This window comes from Ictidomys tridecemlineatus, unplaced genomic scaffold (genome assembly GCF_052094955.1).
Source record: "Ictidomys tridecemlineatus isolate mIctTri1 unplaced genomic scaffold, mIctTri1.hap1 Scaffold_215, whole genome shotgun sequence".
NCBI classification, from domain to species: Eukaryota; Metazoa; Chordata; class Mammalia; order Rodentia; family Sciuridae; genus Ictidomys; species Ictidomys tridecemlineatus.
Window position 1 is genome coordinate 168,301 of NW_027521854.1, and position 10,576 is coordinate 178,876.

General features: G+C 48.9%; 1 long non-coding RNA gene across 4 annotated transcripts in view; it reads left to right on the top strand.

The window, feature by feature from the left end:
- Positions 1 to 10,576, top strand: part of LOC144373036 (uncharacterized) — a 128,841-nt gene that overhangs the window by 116,781 nt on the left and 1,484 nt on the right. Inside the window, exons 5-9 of one of the 4 annotated variants that reach the window (XR_013432836.1) lie at positions 130 to 437; positions 957 to 1,044; positions 5,937 to 6,014; positions 6,631 to 6,844; positions 7,690 to 8,270. This is a non-coding gene — a long non-coding RNA (uncharacterized LOC144373036). Of the gene's footprint in view, positions 1 to 129; positions 438 to 956; positions 1,045 to 5,936; positions 6,015 to 6,630; positions 6,845 to 7,689; positions 10,105 to 10,576 lie in introns of those variants that run through there. The other 3 variants (XR_013432837.1, XR_013432838.1, XR_013432835.1) reach the window with 3 other exon arrangements.

Sequence of the window (10,576 nt, forward strand, 5' to 3'; positions counted from 1 at the left end):
GGGTGTCCTGGGAGATGTGCTCCCTGCTCTTCTGGGAGTGATTCCAGCTTCTACTTGAAAGAGCCATACTTCTAGGAATTAGTGATTTGATCAATTTGTGCCTTATGTCCTCTTCTCTTTCTTTTGGAGGTGCTAATGAGAGCAGCAGGAAGGAAGAAGAGAACATTTAAGTCTCTAGGAAACCTCCAGATTGGCAATAAGGACGTGGCTTCTTAGAATCGGCTTCTCAGACGATAAGGCTATTTTGTTAATGCCTGAAGGTGTTTTTCCAAGTTCATGCTAAAATTCCATGGTGAAAATTATATTTGTAACATTTTAGATCATGCACACCACCATGGTGCTGATCTCAATATGGGTAATGAAAAGTATCTATGAAGAGGACACATTGCTGGGTGTGTTGGTGCACACCTGACATCCCAGTGACTCAGGAGGCTGAGGTAGGAGGATCACAAATTCAAGGCCAACCTCAGCAGCTTAGTGAGAACCAGACTCAAAATTATATAAAAAATGCAAAAAAGGACTGGGGATGTGGCTGAGTGGTAGAGTGCCCCTGGGTTCTTCCCTAGTAGTCCCACCAAAGAAGAAGAGGATACATTTTTCATACTGTGGGCATAGTGTTGTGTGAAGTGGGGATGGTGATGTGTGCTTCCTTGAGTTTCAGGAGGCTCATGTGAGACCTGTCTTTATAATAAATACAAATATAGAAATCAACCTCTTCTAGGATGTAACCTCTCAACAAATGACAGCTGCATTAAGGTGACAAAATTCAAGTTCCTGTGATGAATTCAGTGGTGAATTTTTTTTAAATTGGGTCATAGATCTCTCAGGATCATGGGAAATGAGTCAACGAGCCTTAATCAATTTGCTGAGTGGTGGTGAGAGGATGGGGTGAGGAGCAGGTGGTTCTGCTGGGTGTGGAGCCACTGCTTACTGTGCCCCGTGGCTTCTCTTCCCAGAACACTAAAAAGAAAATATACGGCTGCACAGAGGCCTTCCTAGCTGACGCCAAGTGGATCTTGCACAACTGCATCATTTATAACGTGGGTAAGTGGCCGTGTGGCGCCTGGAGAGGGTACCCCACGCCTGGTGCGCTGCTCTGCTGCCCCTCGCAAAGAACCGGGCTGCAGAGTTGAGCATCAGGCTTCAGTTGACCAAGGACACTGTGTGCGCATGGCCGTGGCATGTGAACGGGGCCAGTGCGACCTGCATGGTAAGTCATGAGCTGACGTCCACTGCTCCATGATGCGTGGTTTGCGCTCTGACGGTCATCTCCAAACTCCGTAATTGAACGGAGGTAGAAATGTCAGGGAAATGCACAGGATCATGAGCATGTTCAGTGACTTGGACGGGCGCAGGGCCACACTTCGAGTCAGGTGGAGGCTTTGCAGTCCACTTCCTGTTTATGCTGGAGCTCCGCTCTCCCTCTGTGGCCTAGAGTTCCAGATGGACGGGTTGGGGGTGCACACCCTGTGTTGGGATTTGGCGTGACCGAGGATCATGCTTTTGTTGTTGCCAGGTGATCTTTGACCTGGTCAGAATGCCGAGGTCGGTCCTTTCCCCTGGTTAATGATGGACGATCCTATGGTCTCTGTCTTTGGGTTCCCTCTTTGGGTTGTTGTGGAGGAAGCTGCCGGGGACTCCTGTGTTGCCCGTGGTCTGGGCAGGTGTGCCGGTGGCTCTTGGCTGTCTGGTGCTGGACCATCGAGTGGGTCATCTTAGCTTCAGGAGCACTCTTGTCCCAGTGTGTATGCACAGGGCCAATGTCAGTGTGCTCCACGGGAGGGCATGTTCTGTCCAGCAGCCCCACATCCTGACCCTGCCTAGCTTTTTGACATGGCCGTTCTTGGGTGACGTGAAATGTCTCCTATGTCACCAGGGGTTTTGATTTGCCTTTTCCTCAGGGCCAGGAACTGAGTCATCATTTCATGAACTTCACAGTGATTTGTGTGTTAGGGTGAACCCCCCCGACTGTTCAGTCAGAAGCTGGGCTGTTGCGCTCTGTGGCTCACTGCCAGCATCTTTGATGTGCTGGATCTAGTGCTGACGGTTGTGTTTGTGGATTTGGAGGATGGAGCTTTCTGGCCAGAACTGAGGAGAATTTCCACTGATTTTTCCTCTGGCACCTCCCTTAAGGTTCTTTTCTGTCTGCCTCTGGCTGGGCAGGTCTCCCTGTCATGCCCACCTGGTGCCCTGGTCTGCAGGTCAGCTTGTGCTTGTGCTGGGTGGTGCCTGCTACTGACCCTCCACCTGCCTCTGCCTCCCTGGCCTTCCCTGTGACTCAGCCTCTTGGCCTCTAAGACTCCTTTCCTGAGGCCCCAGGCCATTGGAGGTCTCTGTCCTGGGCTCTCTACTGGCCTGGCTGCATCACCAGGATTCCCGAGTGGTGCTGTTTGTATATGCTTGATCTCTGCATCTGGAGGTGACTCTTCCAAGAGTGCATCTGACTTTTGTACCCTGTGAATGAGTGCACAACTGCAGACCCTCAGCCAGCATTCCAGGGGAGCTCCCTGAGCAGGAGCCCGCACACTGCATTGTCAACTCCTCAGCCGCAGGGCCTGGAGAAAGGGGAGGCACTGGGCGGTGAGCACAGAGAGGCCCATCGAGCATGTGAGAGAGTGAGTGGGGTCAGGGTGAAGGAGAAGACCAGCAGCCACAGGAATGGCCAGTGGGGCAAGGGGAGCAGGGACTCCTGGTTGTTTGTAGGGGCTGCTGTTGGTAGCTCCCGGGGCTTGTTGGTTACACGGTCATCAGACCTAAGGAGTTGGATATCTAGGTCGCACGTGTGTGTGTGTGTGTGTGAGAGAGAGAGAGAGAGAAATCTCTTTGTCAACAAATGTAAAACTTCTGAAAATATTCTAAGGGTCAAAGAAAACATGATTTTTTAACTACCTCATCCCCTGCTTTAGAGCAAAGTTGAGGATTTGGGTTAGACCTGTCCAGGTTTCCGGTTTGTTATGAGTGTCCTGGTAGAAGAACCTGAACTTTGCTTAGTTGATAATTGAGCTTGAATGTTCTTCCCTGCTTGCTGCTGTGGCTCCTGGAGGACTCTTTGGAAGCCCCTGGCCCAGCCACGTGGTGACATCCCCACCACCTTCTTGGGTTGCTGCAGTCTGGGGTGACAGGTACAGTAAGGCTCCTCTCCGGGACTTTTGAGCCTGTAGAAGATCAAAACCTTTTTCAGATATTAATTCATGATATGGGGAAAGCCATACCAGTCGCTCGGTTTTGGAGATGACCTTGAGGCATCAAAGACTGGTTGGTCTTGAAGGGCGGATAATTGGAACTGACATTAGAAAGCAGAAACTTTGGTCAGCTGCTGGAGTAAAGCGAGCTAAATGTTGTCAGGGGACATCTAATTGCAAGGTGGGGTGTTACAGTGTTTCCAGTAGAATCAATCCTATTTTTTTATTCCCCTAGGAAATCACAAATTGACGCAAATAGCAAAAGTAGTCACCAAAATCTGTGAACACAAGGCATGTGTTTCCCGCTGACTTGTAGATGTATCCAGAGCAGGGCTGCTGGAATCTGAAGGCAAGGTGGGGGGCCATGGCCACAGTGGGCTTGGTTGAGGGGCCAACTGCGTCCCTGTCTCTTGAAGAAAGTGAAGGCGACAAGAGAGGGGCTGCAGTGTGATGAGCACCTTTGCCTCCCGGTGGCCTCAGGGAGAAGATGCTCTGCTTTGGTTTTCTCCCTGAGGTCCTGGCCACCGCCAGGGACCTGAGCTCTTTTCCTGGTTGTCACTAGAGCTTGCTGTGTCTGGCCCTGGCTGCACAGCCTGTGGCTTGGAGTTGGTGTCCTTTCTGTCCTCCTGAAGATGAGGTTTGTGTGAAAGGTTCCGTAGGGTGGCCGGGGTGTCCTGGAGACACCTGCAGGCTGTGCTGAACCTGTTGGGTCTCTGAGATGTGAGACTCGATGTGGTGGGACAAGATGACAACCAGAGTGACAGGGAGCGGCATTCTTTACCAGATCCCTTTGTAAGAATAGAAACCAAGACCCGTCTTTGTGCATCTGTCCCTTCCTTCCTAAGAGGACCTGCCTGGGATGGCTGGGGAGCATCCATGAGGCACATGCTTCTGTGCATGTCCACAAAGAAAGAAAATAAGATTTTCTAAACTGCCTATTCACTTGAAATTCGAGTACTTTCTATTTTCTGGGTAATTGAACACATGGGAAGAACTGAATTTTTCATGGCTGCGTAGTATCCATGGACATTTTTTGTCATTTAAGTGGAACCTACTTGTGACAGCACTTTACCTAAGGTGACAATGCATGTCGTTGCCCCTCCATCTTGGGGTGTCCCATCTGCTTCTGATGGTCACTTTGCACAATGTTTAGATACACAGTGACCAGGTCGGAGGATGTGAACAGGGCAGAGGACTAGGTAGATGCTTCCTGGTTGTCTTCCAGAAGAGCTGTTACACCTCACACAGCAGCTCAGTGGTGGTCTTCCCTCACTGTGGTCACCAGTTTGCCTTTGTTGGATGACAGGTGGCTGTATGCCTTGTGCCTTTGGAAGAGCCCAGCAGCTGAGTGGAGTGGGAGGAGATGCCACCTCCCTTCATTCACTCATGTCTTTGGTCACCTGTTAAGTCAATAGGTTTTTCAGTAAGTGGCCCCTGGCATGGTGATAGGTGATAAAGAGAAAATCAGGGCTGCTGACATGGGAGACAGTAGCAGCAGCTCACCATGCAGTGGGGGAACTTCAGGGCTTTGGAGCCTGGTTGCCTGGGTTTACTTTCTGACCCAGCCACCTTGGTCCTGGTACCCTTGGACAGGTTCCTCAACTTCTCTGGGCCTCATTTTCTCCTCCTGAAAAAATGGTGATAAGAAAAATCTCCCCTCGTTGGGCATTGTTGAGTTGATCCTCAGCGAGCACTCAGAAGGCCACCAGTCTCCAAGTCTTTGTCAGCTGTTCACTTGTGTGGATACTGTGTCATCTGGCTCATTCAGTGTATTTTATTAACCCTGGGGTTGGGAACCGATGGCACCCTTTTCCTTCCGAAGAAGAGGGGAGGATCAGGAAATATGGAGCTAGGAAATGGTGGCTGTGAAGTTGGATCAAGGAGCTTCCTGGCTGTATATTCTGAGTCCAGAAGTTACTTGAGAAGTGTGCTGTCTTCTGCAGGAAAGGGAAAGGAAAGGAGTTGGATTTTTGGTTTGTTGTCACTGGAAATAAAGTAGGGATGGTGTGATTAGAAATGGAAGTGGAGCATGGTGTGTTGGGGGACAGAGCAGCAAGAAGGGCTTGGAGAGCAGCGCTGGTACCAGGGGAGCTGAATCCAGGGTGCACGTGACCTTGAGGTGCTTCAGGAATTTAGGTTTTATTGTTAGTTTCTCAAATTGACATGACTGGTATTTGGGAACTGTTGGTCGAGGGAGCAGCACCCCCCCAGGTGTGACAATCCAAAATGCCTCAGACCTTGCCAAGTTCCTGGGGCAGGGGAGGGGTGAGGAACCTGCCTGCAGACCCAGTGCAGGGAAGTCTCTGGAAGCTTTGAAGAAAGTTCAGATTTCTGTGGCTCTGGATCCCGCATGTGGAATGCGCTGTTGTGGGGCGAGAGTCCAGGCTGGATACCTGGGGTGTCCTTGGTCCAGAATGTGATGGTGGTGCCAAGGTTGGATCTATTTCCAAGGTGTTCCTACTGTGGCCCAAATCATTAAAATCATTAAGCAAACTATGTGTGTGAGCCTACAGTCCCAGCTCCTCAGGGGTAGGAGGATCCCTTGAGCCCAGGGTTCAGGGACAGCCTGGGCAACACAGCAAGAACCTTGTCTTAAAAACCAAATCCAGCAAACAGCCAAATCACCAAAAAAAAAAATCCCCTGGACATTCAAATAAAAGCATAAACACTTTAAAAAAACCATCAAGCATTTATGAAGGCCTCCGAGATGTGAGGCTCCTGGTTGACATATTCTAATGTATTTTTGTTTTACAGATGAATGAAATTGAAGTATGTCCAGAATGTTATCTAGCTGCTTGCCAAAAATGAAATAAGTGGTTTTGCGAGCCTTGTGTAAGTTGGATTTACTTTCTTTATTTCATTTTCTGAACTCTGTCTTTGATGAAAGCCTTCTCCAGGGGGCTTAGGAGACGAATCTTTGGATGAAGTTTTAATACGTGTTTTTACTGATAAAATAACCTAGATAGAATAAGCCTCCTAGGCTGTTCATGTGTGAGAACTAGTTAACCTTGGAAAACTGCAGAACCCAGAGTTGAAGGGAATTCAGTATGAATGTGGGATGCAGGCAGGAGGATGTGTGGGACGTGGGATGTGGGGGGACAAGACATGCATGATGTGGGTCACAGGGTGCATGAATAATGCTGAGAGTTTTGTAAGTACTGATGAGTGTGTCATCCACAAATCTTCTTGGGCCTGTTTTAAGAAGGTTAGAAATCTTTCATGGATTAATGTTATAGACTCTCCAGTCCATGGTGGTATTTTTTTTCTTTCTTTCCTTTTTTTAAAAATTCGCAAACAGCAAAGTTCAGCTTTTTATTCAAAATGTTAAGAACTGTCAAAAAGACCAAAGCTTATGATTGAAGCCTGGATGATTGGTTTCCATTTTCTTCTCTGGGGCAGAGGGATGGAGGGGAGGGACATCTTGCTGACACAGCACCTGCTTCTGCAGCGCCCCCACCAGCCCTGCGATGCAAATGCAGCTCTCCAGTGTGGACATTGGCCAGGGACTTTGCAGACAAACCAGGCCAAAAAGATTCAACATTTACACCACCTTCCTCAACAAGGGTATTGACCTTATCCTCTGTGACAGTCACCTTGTACTCGTGAAGGATGAGAGCAGAGTAGATGCCAGCTCGTGGACAGAGGCCATGGCACGCTGCAAGGTGAAGTGAGATCTTCACCCCAAGTGGCCTTAATTTCCTTGGAAGGACCAAGTACCTTGGTGGCATCTGGAAAAAAAAACTAAAGAGAGAACAAATCATGGTTTTTGCAGGATCTAAAGACACCTTGATTTCTCACTGTGGATCTGAATTTCCAAAGTGGTGTTTATTTTTTCCCTCTGAGACGCAGGAGGTCAAAGCCAGGGCCTTGTGCATGTCAGCTGGTATTTTGCAGAGAGCAGTGGTGTGGGGTGGGTAGAGGGGGTGGGGATGGAGGGCTGGAGGGGCATGACCGTGCAAGTGAAGGGAGAATCAAAATGTGCCTATGTCCCTTAGGGCCTTTGGAGATAAACACCTGAATAGCTGGGGCTCAGTGGTGGAGCACTTGCCTAACATGTGTGAGGCCCTGGGTTCTATTTCCAGCACCACATAAAAAAACTAAATAAACAAAATAAACGTATTATGTCCATTTACAACTAAAAATATTTTAAAAATAAAAAGAATAAACACAGCCTCTGCTGCCCTCTGTGCTGGCACAGAGCACATCAGCCCACACTTGGCGGGGGGGGGGGAAGGGGGGGAATGGGCGTCAGGGCTCTGTGTGGTGCAGGAAGGCGAGTGCCTTGCTCACAGCCATCCAGGTGGCAGCGGAGCCAGGACTCCAGCCTGGTTTTGTTGTCCTGGGATTCTGTCTCCTCCCCATTGGAGCCCTCCCTAGTTCTGTGCAGGCACCCATAGCCCCCCTTTCTAGGGAACCCCACCAGGGCCTCTGTGGCCACCTTCTTCCCTCCATCTCATTGTGTCTCATTGTCAAATGTGTGCCAACTCTGGGTTCTGTTTTCTTCTAGAGCAATCCACATCCATTGTTCTGGGCAAAACTGAAGGGGTTTCCATTTTGGCCTGCAAAAGCCCTGAGGGATAAGGACAGGCAGGTCGATGCCCATTTCTTTGGACAACACAACAGGTGGGCATTAAACATGTAGCTTCACCCGAACCTTTGACACTTTCATTGGATAAGAAGAGAGGTGAAGGGTATGGCTATTATTTTTATTATTATTACCATTTTATAAAAGCTGATTTTTCCTCTTGTTGTTCGCTGGTATGGCTGTGATTTATTTACTGTCATGATACCAACCCTTTATCTCATAGTAGAAAATCTTTTCCTGTGCTGTGTTAAGCTTGATAGTGTGTGAGCTTCAGTTTTTTTTTTTCCAGGTACGTTAGAAAATAATCTTACTTTAGTGGATTTGTTGATCTAACTGGCATCATAATGGATTCCTGGGCTATTTTAAGTGCTGCGGTCCTTTTTTATTTTCTTATTTTTCCCGTTGTAAATTAAATCTCTGTGCAAATTGCTTTTCAAAATAATGCTTTCAGGGATCAGATGTATTTTCCCAGATTGCCAGTAAATGAATCTCTTATCATCCTGCTGGGTAGTTCCCTTCTGTTCACTTTTCTCTGGAAATTACCAGGGGCTGCTGTTTTGACAGGTGTGAGCCTCCCCTCCCAGCATCTCTGCCCTCCCCATTTCCGCCACACCCTGGGAAGTGCCTTTCAGCTAATAGCAGTTGCCTTCAGGGCAGAGGCCCTGTGCTCAGAACAACTGGTAGACAGGGAGGAGCAGGTTTATATTGAAGTGCTCTCCTGGCAAGTTCTGTTAGGGTTAAATGAGGCACACGCCAGACTGCCCCACCCCTGCAGTTTGGAGAATGCATAGGGGAGTCTGTTTAAATACATGCAGCACAAATTATACCTCACACGGAATACACAGAAAATGCAGTTTTATTTTGAAATTTTGCTTGAGGTCTTGCAGATCAAAGAACAGTGTGGGGCTGGGGATGTGGCTCAAGCAATAGCGTGCTCGCCTGGCATGCGTGCGGCCCAGGTTCGATCCTCAGCACCACATACCAACAAAGATGCTGTGTCCGCCGAGAACTAAAAAATAAATATTAAAAAAAAAAGAACAGTGTGAATTCCAAAGTAACTCACTTCCTTATTAGGAATCCCAAAAGTGCGTTGTCAGGAGACCAGATGGAAATTCCTTGATAGGGTACTGGTTTGATAGGAGGTATCATATTTGGATTTTAATGGCTCTTGCTGGAAATCTGCTGGAAATTCTTTTATTAAATTTTCATTCAAAGAAGTACACATTTGGAGCCTGCTCAGCTTAGGTGCTGGGTGCTGGGGATGCTGGAGTGAACAGGCAGGCGGACATCATCGCTGGGAAGATGGGTCACACCCAGGAGTCTGTTGGGCTAGCCATCGCCATCAGGAGGTGGTGGTGGGCCTGGTGCAAAGGTTTTGGCAGAGTGGGCAGCAAGAGCAGAGGCTCAGGCAGGGAAGGGTGGACCTGGTGTGTGATTAGAACAGGGAGCAGGGAGGAGAGGATGGTGGGAGACCAAGTCCCAGGGGTGGGCAGGAGTTGTTGTTCTTATTTGAAGAGCTGGAAGAGTAGGTGGCAGCCTGTTGATCCCATGTCCTGATCAGAGTGTGGGAAAGTGAGAGGTCTTGGTGATTTAGGATTCCTATTCTGTAGGCTGGCACAGCATGGGGATGTGCACTGAGATGTAGGTGACAGGGATAGCAGTGCTTGCCCCACATACCAAGTGCACCAGGAGCTAAGTCGATCATCCAGCTCCCTCTTCTGGGACCATCCTGCAGAGAACTCTTGGTCCTTCCCTTGCCAGCCATCCGCTGAGAGTGGCTTAAGTTGTGAGAAGGAAGAGTATAGGCTTTGCTCCACAGTGGGCAGAGGCTGTCCCCACAGCTTGCAGGTTCAGTGAGGCGGGCTCAGGCAGGGGGTTTGGTAAAGACTGTCCACAGTGCTGCAGTGACAGAAAAACCCTAAAATGTCCAGATGTTCTCCAAGTGTCAGAAATGACCAGCATCCTGTGTCCTGACAGCCACCTTTCTGCTCATGACTGCTGGGGAGGTTCTCCCCAGGGGAGTCCCTCTTTCCAGGAGGGGTTACTGACTCCCCAGAGGCAGGCAGAGAGGGGCAGGCTCACAGACAGCTGCTCTGGTGGGACCAGGCAGCATGAGTCCAGGCTCGTTGGCACAAAGGCCAATGCACTGTCCCCTGCTCTGGGAGTTCAGAGGTGCACCAGAGGCCAATGCTCTGTCCCTTTCTCAGAGAGTTCAGAGGTGCACCAGAGGCCAACCTACTGTCCCTTGCTCGGGGAGCTCACGTCTGGGTGGAGGAGCCAAAACATAAGCCTGAACACAGCGGAGGGAGAATTCAATGTGCGGCTCCTGTCAGCTTAGTAAGTGCTGGCGTGGGCCTGGGGGCCTCCTTCCCAACTCCAGGCATGTTCCTCGAGTCCCATGTGTGCCTTTTGTCTTTTAGAAGAATTTGCTTGTGTGTGGTTTTTTTTTTTTTAAGTTTTATGATAGATCTGCACATGTACAGCCAAGTTAAAAATTTAGGAACTGGGTTGGGAGTGGTGATGCTGGCCTGTCATACCAGCTACTTGGCTAAAGCTGGAGGCTGTCTTGAACCTAAGAGTTCAAGGTCAGCCTGGGTAACATATCAGGATCTGTTTGGAAAAAAAAAAGACTAGATGACAACAACAACAACAATGAAAAAAGAACTATTTTATTAAATACTTGCAAATTTATTTTTTTCTTTTTTGGGGGAGCTACTGGGGATTGAATTTAGGGGCACTTGACACTGAGCCACATCCCTAGTCCTATTTTGTATTTTATTAGAGACAGAGTCTCACTGAGTTGCTTAGA